Here is a 12,950-nt window from a genome sequence, read left to right as displayed (position 1 = left end):
CTTTTTCTTCGATTTTTTTTTTTGTTTTTTTTTTTTGTTTTTTTTAATAAATCTGATATTAAGTATTGTTAAGTGGGTAGATAAAAAGTTAATTGCCAAAAATTAGGTTTTTGTTTTTGGCAGTTATGCTTTAAAAGTCTTGCTATAAACTGTTGCTGTTGGGTTTTTGACAGTTTATTGGTCAATCAAGAAACCTGACTTCACCTTAGGAAGTTCAAGGACACTGAGCCTATTTTCACTACTTTATGACTTTTAAACCCTCTGCACCCGAAGCAGTAGGTGGTTGTTTTTTCCCCTGATTTTTCACTGCAATATAAAGTAATGCATCTCTATGGAAACAGCACAACTATGGCTTGAAGTAGAGGGAATTTAGAAATGTACACCGTGCACCGTAGGTACACTATAATGGCAAATTCATTAAAAGAATTATTGAACAAAAAATTTAAAACTTGGACTTAACATGTATTACATTGTTCCCCTTGTTGGCAGTTGTTACGAATATAGGGAAAATGGTCACTGTAAATACTATAGAAAATCTACTATGTACAGTTATAATTTGTTTCCATACTCCATATAATTTTCCTTAATGTTCCATGTAAACACTGCCTGCAGTTCAGCGGAGAAGTCTCTGAATTTTCGTCATATAACTGTTAGGTGTATCACAGAATCCTTAATTTTGTTTAAAATCAAATCTAGTTAGTACAAACTATTTATTTTTGGCATGTAGAATGAAATGAAAAATCCTAATTTTAAGCTCAGATCCGGTTAAGTTTTCCAACAGAATTGCACGCCACAAATCAGTAGTTTAAAAATCTGTCAATTCTGTTTTTTCAGTTTCTGTCTATGATAAATGGTGCAATTCTGGCGATTTTTTTGGTGTTAGAGGGTTAAACACTAAACTATTTATGGTTGTTTTTTTCCCTCGTTTACCACCACAATATAAAGTCCTGCATCTCTATGAAAACAGCACAACCATGGCGAGAAGTAGAGAGAACTCAGAAATGTATATCGTGCAGCATTATATTATAATGCTACATTATAACGGCAAATCTCAATCAAAATTCAAATAAAGTTGAACCTTGATTACGACAGAATTTGCACGTCACAAATGGGCAGTTTTAAGGACTGTTAGAAAGTTTAAGAATCTGTTCATTCTGTCTGTTTTTTCAGTTTCTGGCTGTGATAAATTGTGTAATGCTGGTGATTTTGGGGTATTAGAGGGTTAAAGACTAAATATTTTCAAAAAATAATGGATAAAATCTGGTATTTTTTTCTTATATTTTTTGTATATTTTGGAATTGATCCATTCACTATTAACCACCTCTTTACTGAAATCATGTGTTATATAGCCATATTGAACCCTTCAGACCTCTGAACTTAATCATTATTGGAGCAAGTCTTAAGAGTTGAATAACTAAGACTCAGCAGTTATCTGAACTACTCAAGCGGAAGCAGAGCAGAGAGCAAAAAGCTCTCAGGCCATCGCTTGGTTAATGCATTTATGTTGCACCGAGCAGAAGTCATTAGAGGGAAGATGTGTCTTCCAAACAACTGAAAGCTCCAGTTTGCAACGGAAATTCGAAAAAACCTGGAGTCAGACAGTAGTTTCTGTTCCCCTCTGTTACTACTAGTAGACTGTTGTTGCATAGTAAACACTCAGCAATTCATTTGAGTGCATGAAACAATGACTAAAAATACAGTTTGGTTAGTTAAATGCACACTCGAAGACACAGAGGCGTAGCTATGGATGCTGGTCAACAAATGACTAATGTCAACAATAGCAGGTGCTTCTACACCCCCACAACTCTACACGCCGACAAGCACAACTCAATGAGGACGGAGAGTTCAGTTTTTCAGAGGTCAATGGTCAAACTCTGAAACATCACCACTAACAAGTGCAGTAATCCAGACAGAAGAACACCCACACAGCCAAGACGTGACGGATCTGCACAAACACAGTGGTTATATAAGCCTCAGTCAGACAAAGCTGCTCGATAGTAACACATGCTCCTCAAGGATAAACAGTCATTAGGTCAAACGGAAGGTGCAAAAACAAGCAAGGGTGTACCTGCACAAACACAAAGAAACACACGGTAGTACTTCTATGTTAACGTAATGCAATGTAGTAAGACCGATCTTACATGCATAAACTGAATCTTTAAGGGGTTCTCAAAGTACAGCTGAAAAAAGCAGTTGATTCATGAGCATTGAAATCAGCAAATATTGTGCTAATTTTCTTTGTCATATATGATGAATCTCTGATTGGTTGGACAAAATGAAACATTACAAGATGTAACCAAAGAAGCTGCAATTGGAAATGTTTCACTGCGTTTCGATATTTAACAATAAATCAAGAAAATAGTTGTTTTTTGCAGCTGTAGTTTGACTTAGTTGATTTAAATTTCAGTGTTCTGAATCATCAAAGCTCTAATTAACACTTATTTATTCTGGCTCAAGTTGAAGTCGTATTTAGAGCAACTTGTTCTATAAAACTGGTGGAAAAAATATTTTTAAAGTGAATAAAGAAAACCGAATACAACTGTAGATAATTATCAACATATGATGTAGAGTTGGGGTTATTTTTTTCAATTATTCATTGGGTTACAATAAATTATTTGTCCAAAAAAAAAGTCACTTAGACAAGCTAAAACCAGAGAGTTTGACATCATTGTTTTAAAAATATATGAAACCAATAATCAGTTATGTGTATCACTGTATACACATAACTGTCTATTGTGGGGGTTAGGTTCCAGAACCCCCCGCAACAGGCGAAAATCCGTGAAACAGCGACTTGATATTTATTTCATTATTGATATATATTTTAAGGCTTTATAAACCCTCCCCACACTCTTGTAAACCTTTACCACATTCTTATAAACACCGCAGAGCAACACTATGTGCAGCAATCAGACGTCGATGTGAAATGGATCAAGATGCTTAACGCTTGCTATACATGGGAGACGGAGGAATCTGAGCCCATCAGCGCCCAGCCCTGTATGCCACACATTTTATTTCAATATATATGTGTATATATGTGTGTGTATATGTGTGTGTGTGTATATATATATATATATATATATATATTATATATATATATATATATATATATAGAGAGAGAGAGAGAGAGAGAGAGAGAGAGACAGAGAGAGAGAGAGAGAGATGTGCAAATTCCCGCAATATAGCGAAAAATCAGCGACACAAAATTAGATATATACAATTTAAAAATCCGCAACACAGTGAAAAGTGAACCGAGGTGATGGACAACTGTAGTTGCCAAATATTTAATAAAATCAACAAACAGGTTAATCAAGTCAGCTCTAAAACTAATATCCATTTTACAAACTACTTCATATGCGATAGTTCATTGCAGGGGTGCAAATTTGGAACAACTTTGTTAATTGACATTTAACAGCATTGTCAATCAATAATGAATTAATTGATCACACAAATTGAGTGAAATGACATTATACCACATAGCTTCTTCTAACAACAAGCATAAGCTCCTAGTAGACTATGATTCGACTTAGAATCGTGATCTCAGTTGGCATTAACCATAACAGAAGACGATGTCATGGTGCCTCTATGCAACCTAAACTCCCACAATGCTTCCTGACTCCTCAGGTTAAACAGTAAAAGGCTATACCTGGTGGTGCAAACAGGTACTACAGCTAATCAATACATCAATACAGAGGCATTTTTTATTACTTATAATTGTGAGAATAAACTGGCATCACCTCCAAAGAGATCAGTGTCTCAAAACATCTCCTTCATAACAACACAGAGGCTCACTGGTTACACTGAGAATAAAACAGTAATTTGAAGAAAAAAAAAATACTGAAATCAGCGACTCATCCAAAGTTACAACTGGCTGACTCTCACAAAGAAGTACAAAAGCCGACAGGTCTTTGGAGGCCTGAGGAAGCCTTCTCATTTCTGCCTGAACATCTGACGCATCCAAACAGCCACGCACTCATCAATAAAACCCTTGACTATGGGAAGGAAACTTATGAGTGAGAAAAGACAGTATTAAATCATTAAAAGTTTAGCAGGATGAGGCCCCTTAAGGCAGTGCCAGAGTGAGAGATTTTCCACAGCAGCTCAGTAGAAGCTCTCCATTAAAGGAGGAAAGAGTCATGAGGCAACCCAAGTGCTCAGTCATTTACCTTTTTACTACAGTGAGCAGCCCACACAGACATGAACTGCAATCCAAACATATTTCTCTGCTGTGCTTCTGAATGAACACACAATACAATAATTCACAAGTACACAACACTAAATACTGATATTAGGATACGTCTTATTATTCAGTAACTGTTACTGAAGGGAACTTTATATGTATATATATATATATATATATATATATATATATATATATATATATATATATATATATATATATATATAAATAAAAATAAATCTACCTCTACTTTGCAGCAACAAATACAAGACAAGATTTCATAACTCCTTTACAGATTGACTTTTTTAAGGTAATATAATTTCCCAGAGGTTTCATGCTTTGTTGCATGTTTTTATACTTGACAATTCCTCTCTTTTGTAAAGTTAAACAAATACTAAAGGACCAAGTATTGTAAAACAGTAAAATGTTCTGCCTGTAATTCATATCGTTGTTGCTGTAAGCGTTAATGCACCAAGACAAGAGTTATTTAATTCATTATAAATTTTTAAAAATTAATCAGCCAATTAATCAGTTATCAGTATTTTTTTCTGCCAAATAATGGAATCGGCATCGGCCTCAAAAAATCCATATCTGTCAGGCCCTGGTTTTTATACAGTAACCACACATCACAGTTGAGGACTGAGGCATGAACAGAGCCTGTGACCTTTTAGTTGTGAGTCCTCTGACACCTCTGACTTCACTGTCTTCTGGTTTTTGCTCACAGAACATGAATAGAACAGACTGAGATATATTCTTCCAACTCCACAGGCTGAAGGTTTAATGCCATAAGACACATCCTTTTGCTCTGTACACTCTCACTAAGGAGGCAGGGATTCCATGTTTTCCTAAAATTAGGGAGACAGGAAAGCGTAAAACTAAAAACTGCAGTTTTCCCACACATTCCTGTCTCTGTGAAAGCTTTAAAGGTTAATTTTAGTAAGTTAGCTTATAGCAGTGTAGGTCAGACACACTGAGCACTCCCTTCATGGTGCTATTATAAATTACTAAAACATGAGAAACAGTGGAGACCAGCATCTCCTCCTCTTTCTGCTTTGCTGATTCAAACTGGGTGAAGCTGCTACTAAATCCCTGCTAAACTTCCTGCTGTGATGTTCCAGTCATCTCAGTGTATGAACAGCAGAGGTCAGTCTGAGCTGCATCCATCACTCTGCTCCCTCATTGCTTTACAAGGAGCGTAGGTCAAAAAGACGCCAGCACTTCCATCCCTCACCCGCTGCTTTAGGACTCAGCGTGGGCGAGGGAAACCCACACTGGTCTGAACTACCCTTTTTGTCCTCCTCCAAAGCTTTTTTTCCTTATTAAGATTCTAAATATTGTTCTTAAGATGTTGAATAATAAGTACATTTATCTGCCTGGTCTTTGCAAAACAGCCGTTTGTGTGTTTTCAAAGTAACACAACATAGAAAATCTTGTTCTGCGTGGGTGTGATTACGACCATGTGTTGAATTTTTTATTTTTTTTTTTGCTCAAGTTACATTTTTACTCAATATGGGCTCATTTTCACTGCACCTCTATGGGAACATAAGAAATAACTAAAGGTGGCTTTATTGGATTATTTATTTTATAAACTCTGCATGCTATAGATATTTCTAGTCTCCTGTCTGGTCTGTGCAAACACAGTCTGCGGTTCAGCCTAGAAATCCTGAATTTTTGGCATTTTTTGGCATCGTGGAGCACAGACTTAGTTTTTTTTAGTTTTTATTTTTTTTTAACAGAATCTATCAGTACTAGCCTTCAAGCCTTTTACTGTTAGAACATTTTTAAATGTGACAAAGTGATTTTGAAGGAACGTCACTTTGGTTTTGTGAGTTTTCAAAGTGATGCAGCGAAGAAAACCTTGTTCTTTGTGGGGGTGACTACAGCTATGTGTTGAATAATTTATATTTTATCTCACTGGAAATAAAAATCTTACTTATTTAGAAGAAGTGAAATGTGAGAACTAAACACGCACCGTTCTGATTATTTTCTCGTCTTGCAGTCGACAAATCTCATCGCTTCGGCTGCCATCAAAGTGCAGAAATGTCGAGCAGGGCAGCGGCGGCAGCTCCGGCAGCTCCTCCTCCCACCTTCCATCACCCCTTTCGAAGCGCCGTGTTCCTGTACTCAGCCGCCTGCTGAGCTCATTAGCAGGAACAAGCTGAAGGAGTGATGTAAGGATGAAAAGAGTGCCACAGGAGTGTTCCCAGATCATCGCTTCGGAATTAAACCGAGAACCTGGGCCTAATTGGAGTAAAAACCCAACTAACTAACCTTGACCTGGGGTTTGAAGCTTGTAATCGATTACAGAATGAGACAAACTTCACACACACGTAAACTGAAGCACAACTGACAACACGGGGGAGTTTTGCACCATAAAAGCAGCTCAAACTAGACACACATGTTCTCTAAACAGTGTTTTGTCTGACGCAAGGAAACACGCACTGTAACCTCGACACACACACAACCTCCAGAATGACATATATTGTAGTTGTAAGATTTTCACAGACACACATTTTCACTGCACTTTATGTAACATCTTTGTTCTGCTTGAGGTTGATGGAAAGAAAGAACAAGAAAAAAAAGAAAGTGATAGTGTTTCATAAGCTCAGGTTGTGTCTGGCTGAAGCGTTTCGCTAGATACCTGATCCAAGGTCAGATTAAAAAGAACAAAGTCTCCGAATCAACACTGACAAGCACAAGCAGACAGAAAAAAAGCCTGAGAATCAGACTATTAGAACATAATCCTGCAGCCACAGGACTTTCAGCCTGATACAATGTGTGACTTGGAACCCAAACGCAGGTTCAGCATTACAAGCTTCACAAAAAAAAAAAGACTGCAAGAGTAAAAGATACACCAAAGGAATTTAAGGAGAAAAGGGGAGCTTCATGTTAATAGAGTGATGGGTTAGTTTTTGCAGCATTAGAAAGAAAATCTAAATGTTTCTCAAAGTCAATCAGCAGTTTCAGTGTAAAGCTGCCATTTTGCAAACATACAAAACTCTACAGCAGAAGCAGTACCCACAGTAATATCAATGCACCAAAATGCACTGCAGCCACAGATATTGATTAAAGTACACAACTTTTGGTTCTTTTTCTCTGCTGGAATCCCTCCAGATCAAACTGAGGAGTTCACCCTGAAATCTGAGTGGCAGCTAACAAGCTTTTGCACAGCAGATATCCTGACTTGAAACCAGGCAGCCTTTCTTGCTTTTTTAACTTCTGGTTTTTAAAAAAATACATGAAAACATCCCCTAAATTTGTACTTTATTGACAGAATTACTCGTAAAACCGAATTGTGTCAATTCTTAAACCCTAAAAAAGTAATTCAAGGGAACCATTTCCACCAAATTTACTGTTTTAGAGTAAATTTGGGTTGGTATAATAATGCTGCATCAACTTAATATTGTGTGTAATTTAAACTTAAATGAAACTAAACTAAATTTATGTTGATGCAACTTTATGAAATTGGCTTGATAACTTAGATTTTCTACACCTCGAGGTCAGGATTTGACATCTCTTCCTCTACCTATTTAACATCAGAGAAACTTGTAAATTTGCCAACTTGTGTTAATAATTATTATAATTAAGTGCATAGCACTTCCATCCAAATAACAATGAAATACTAGTCTGACTAACTTAAATTTTATGAGTAATGAATTTAAAAACTTGCATTTATGCTACCAGTCTTAAAGTTAGTGGTACTTAAAAATACCTTTGATTTAAGAGAAAAAGCTAATACCTCTAACTCGATACAGTTTGTTGTGACCGATTTATCGGCCAGACGATTAAATTGGCCGTTTATAGCCCTTTTCAAAATAATCATCATTGGCCGGAGTTTGGCTGATTACACGCTGATATATTCTTAATTTCTCATAAAACAGTAAATGCTGTTAAGTGTCTGAGTTGTTTACAGTGATGTCTTTGCGCCATTTATCCAATACATGGAGCTGTGACTCCATTCAATCCTCAGTCCTCACCGCTGTGTTCTCAGTAATGTACAGGAGCAAGCTGCAGTCAGGCAACATCACAGGAGTGGACTGAGCCGACTGTTAAGTTTATAACAACGATGTGAAACTAACAATGACTCAACATGTCTCCCGTTTCAGTTTAACTCTCTTTGCCATGCATCATGACGAGTGACGTGTGCTTCGTTGCGTCTGTCATGCATTTCATTTACGTTGTATTGCTAAAGTTATGCTAACCTAGCTTAAGTTACTCCCCGTCTGTTTATGTTAGCAATAACATCACTGTAGTTAAGCGCACCTAGCATAGTGTTAACTAACAGCTTAAAAGCCAGAAGGTAACTGCAGAAATAACGTAAGTGTACAAAATAGTTGGCAATACAGAACGACCGTTCATCACTTCGTCAGCTGTTTGTTGAGGCGCATTTGAGGAGGAGCAATGTGAACGCAGAGGGGAGGGGGTTTATTCAGTGAAGGCATGAAAAGTTAAATGATTAACATTACTGTCTGTCTTCAGCAACAGTTATGATGTCATGTCACTCTTAGTTTTACTGTCAGAAAATACTATAATGTGACAGGCTGTAGCAGCAACTCTGTGTGTGTTGTTATAGAGAAACATTAATGTCGGACTATTTGTGATCATTATATATTTAAAATGCAACTCTGTCAAAGATGACATGTTTTTACATCTGAGAAAGGCGTCTCTGGTTTTTATTTTTATTCATAGGAGTCATGACTTTATGGCAAAGAAAATAATGGAGTAGAGAAAATGTGATTTCAAGTTAGAGGGCATCAGAGGGCTGCAGAAATAATGTTTTGCCAGTAACTTCACTCATTCTGTTGCTTATATGCAGCATATACATATATTTAACCTACCTCTAGTTTGCAGCAACAATAAGTACAAGACAAGATGTATTTCATGACTCATTTATAAATTGACTCTTTTTTTTAAGGTTATACAATTTCCCAGAGGTTTAATGCTGTTGCATTTTTTGTCCTTGAAAATTCCTCTCTGTTGTAAAGTTAAACAAATACTAAAGGACACAGTATTGTAAAACAGTAAAATGCTCTGCCTGTAATTCCTATCTTTGTTGATGTAAGTGTTAAGAGAACAAAAAAAGTTATTTTTTTCATTACATATTTTTAAATTAATCGGTTGATTAATCAGTTATCAAAATTTTTTTCCTGCCAAATATTGGAATGGGCATCGGCCCCAAAAAATCCATATTGGTCAGGCCCTAGTTTGTTGGTTGCCCTAAATTTCATTAGAAGTTTGCAGAACTCAAAAACATTGATGCAAACTACATATATTTATTTTGTTGTTTAGTCTAAGCATGATTTCGTAAGACCGTAGGAGCAGAGAAACACTGAACTTTCCTCCTGTTGGCCTGGATTTTGTAACTTCCTAGTTTCAGAATAAATTTAAACATCAAAGTCTGTTTACAGGTTTTGCAGAATTCTGTTGCATGTGTGAGGAAGGCTCCATAAGGATTTTGTGTCTCTAGATGGAGCTGTGTGAAGTTAGAATACAGTGAGCCACCTATGTTTTATATTCAAAACTGTGTATCTGATCCTACGCTACAAGTTGTTGAGTGGCATTGTGGGTAATACAGGAGGGCTGCGTTCCAAACTGCATACTTTGTCTTTTTACTTTAACTACGTACCACGGCTTCCCTTACAAACTGTTCCATGCAGTATGAATACAGTTGGGTCAAATCACTGCACCTTACTTTAAATATATATATATATATATATATATATATATATATATATATATATATATATATATATGTGTGTGTGTCTTTGTTGTTGCTGAACTTTGTTTATAGTCTTGCAGGACATCCTGATGCATGTGATGTAACTGTGCAGAGAATTGTGAATGCATGCTGGCTTGCAAACTGCAAATTTGACCACATGTCGTAGGAGATTGTAGTCTTCATGGTGTACTGCATTTTACATACAATGCACTGTATTATTATAGTATTGTAGTATGCGTATTGGAATGCACCCCAGCTTAGCATGCCTGTAGGTGAGAAAGCTTTATCAGCTTGTGACAAATAAATATAATTTAAATGATGCTGAGAAGAAGATGAATCGAGTCAGTTTTGGTCCTTTTTTAAAAATTAAATAAAATGAGTGAAAGCAAAACTGGCTTCAAGTTTAGTCAGCTGGAGTCGAGTCTTTGTTGTAGTTTGTTGTAGTTTGCTGTGAAGCATTTCTGCAACTGTTATTCTATCTAGTTTATAAACAATGCCTTTTCAACTGATGCATCATGCAAATTCTGCGCCGGTGCTGTTTCTGCTGAGTTTTCACACATTTTATTACAAGTTGCATCAGGCTACTCTCCTCTAAAACACATATCTTCAACTACCAGGAATTTAAGGTATTTATTGTTTAACTTCATGCCTTTGCAGATGTAAAGCATCATAATGTTAACTTTGAGTGCTTTACATAATGTTTAAATTTTGTCAAAGCTCAAATCAGCTTTTGTTTTGGTTTGCTGTGAAGCATTTTTGTCTGTTTTATCTAAGCTGGTTGAACTAAAAATACACTATGCCACTTCTGCACCAGTACTGTTTCTGCTGAGTTTTCACACATTTTATTAAAAGTTCATCAGGATATTTTCCTCTAAAACACATAAAATATCAATAACTACTAGGAATTTAAGGTATTCATGGTTACTTCAGGACCACAGCTGTTTCTGCTGAGTTTTTACTGACAATATGATGGATTTTATTAAAAAATACATTGGGTTCATTTCTCCTAAAGCTGCCTGAACAATCAAAATACCTTTACCTACATGGGATTTAAGGTATTTATGGTTTAATTTCATGCTTTTGCAAATGTAAAAGTTCCCGCTATTATTAAACTGTCAGAGTGCGTCAAGTCTTTTAAATTCCATTAAAGTCTACAGTTTTGTTGTGGTTTGCTGTGAAGCATTTTTGCATCTTTTATCTAAGACAAAAGCTACTAAAAATGCAGATTTCAGACATGCACCACTTCAGGACCGGCTCTGTTTCTGTATCCAAAATATGATGGATTTTCTGACAAGTTTGGGTTATTGGGTTATTTTCTCCTAAAGCTGCCTGAACACACACAGTATCAATAACTACCAGGAATTTAAGGTATTTGTGGTTTAATTTCATGTTTTTGTCAATGAAAAAGTATCCTTCTAATGTTGAGCTTTAAGTATTTTAAGTTTCGTGAAAGTCTACATTTTTTGTTGTGGTTTACTGTGAAACATTTCTGCATCTTTGATCTAAGCTAGTTGAACTAAAAATGCAGGTTTCACTCATGCATGACTTCTGCATCGGTGCCGTTTCTGCTGAGTTTCCACACATTTTATAAAAAGCTGTATCAGGTTATTTTCCTCTAAAACACCTAGAATATCAATAGCGACGAGGAATTTAAGGCATTTGTGGTTTGATTTCATGGTTTTGTGGTTATTTGAAGGTAAAACTAGCCGTCTATACTGATCTGTGACCTCTGACTGTGTTTCTGCAGAAAGTTAACTAAATTAAAACCAACTTTGTGACTTCAGCTGCAAACTGCACACCACAAATCAAAAGAGGGGCTACGTTTTTTATGTTCCTAACTTGACATTCAAGCCTCAGTTTACATAAGTCTTTACATAATCTTCTTCCTTTTCGGATTCCCCCTCACAGCCCGACGCTCTGTTGGGTAACAGCGCTGCAAATTAGCCGCTCACTCGCTTCTGCGGAGGTTATTTAGCCGCAGATGTGTCAGCGGCTCAGAGCTGCGGCTGAAAAAACAAAAACAAGAAGCAGAAGAGGAGCAGCGTGTTGTCGCCTCGTTTCATAACAGGAAGGAAGGAAGGATTGGGCTCCAGCAGACAGACGGACGGAAGCAAGTGTAGCCTCCTCTATTGTCTGCAGCCTAATTGACGCTCCCACACCCCAAAACAAGAAACACCGCAAACAGAGAAAAAAAAATATTAAAACAAAAACAGGTTGAAGCAGAAGAAGACGCAGCGGTCAGTGAAACCGGCGGAACTCACCTGTCGTCGTTCGTCCGTCGGTCCGTCCAGGTGAAGCAGCTTTAATCACATTCACTCATTCATCTCCTCGTGCCGTCTGATGCACGCGCTCTGCACAAAACACACATTACGAAAGTTCCGGAAGTGCACGAGCGTCTCAACTGAGCGGAACAAAGTGAAGCCCCGAATTTATTTATTTACTTATTTCGTCAATTAAAACCTGAAATATGTGTTATATTTTAGAGTAATTGTATCTACTATATTGAAGTAAAAATATTTAGAGGCTAACTAAGACTCAGGCAGTATGTATGTATATATAAATATATATATATATATATATATATATATATATATATATATATATATATATATATATATATAAAATTAAATCAATTTTAATACCAGTTGCTAAAATAAAATGACCTTTTTAAAAACAACTGCCATGTAGATGTTATATATTAACCCTTAGATGCACAAGTGGGTCAAAAATGACCCATTGAGGTCGTTTTCTTGCAATATCTTTGTAATAAAAAGTTTTTATCATTTCATATTCCAGCTATTCCTTAAAAAACATGTTTTTGATATCATTCCATTTAAATTTTTAAGTTACCTTTTAAACTTAAAAAAATGTAATATTTATAGTACTACCCCAAGCTTTTTATCGCAGATAATATCATACAAGAAGTGATGAAGTGCACAAACTTGGAAGAATGGAGAGTAGCAACAGCTAGAGGAAAAGAGTGGGAAAATGTCAACCAAATGGATATTGACATTCTTCTGTTGCTGGTCTGTGTAATATTTTTGTTTTTCATTT

At 36.3% G+C, this 12,950-nt stretch overlaps 1 protein-coding gene across 1 annotated transcript in view; it reads right to left on the bottom strand.

Moving 5' to 3' along the window:
• The window catches only part of LOC111580844 (helicase ARIP4-like), a 111,311-nt gene extending 99,049 nt beyond the window's left edge, over positions 1-12,262 (bottom strand). The window contains exon 1 of the mRNA XM_055012873.1: positions 12,158-12,262. The gene's annotated coding sequence lies outside the window, so the exon portion shown is untranslated. The remainder of the gene's footprint in view (positions 1-12,157) is intronic.
• Positions 12,263-12,950: the final 688 nt, after the last annotated feature.

This window comes from Amphiprion ocellaris, chromosome 8 (genome assembly GCF_022539595.1).
Source record: "Amphiprion ocellaris isolate individual 3 ecotype Okinawa chromosome 8, ASM2253959v1, whole genome shotgun sequence".
Taxonomy (NCBI): Eukaryota; Metazoa; Chordata; class Actinopteri; family Pomacentridae; genus Amphiprion; species Amphiprion ocellaris.
This window is presented reverse-complemented; position numbering and strand designations above follow the sequence as displayed.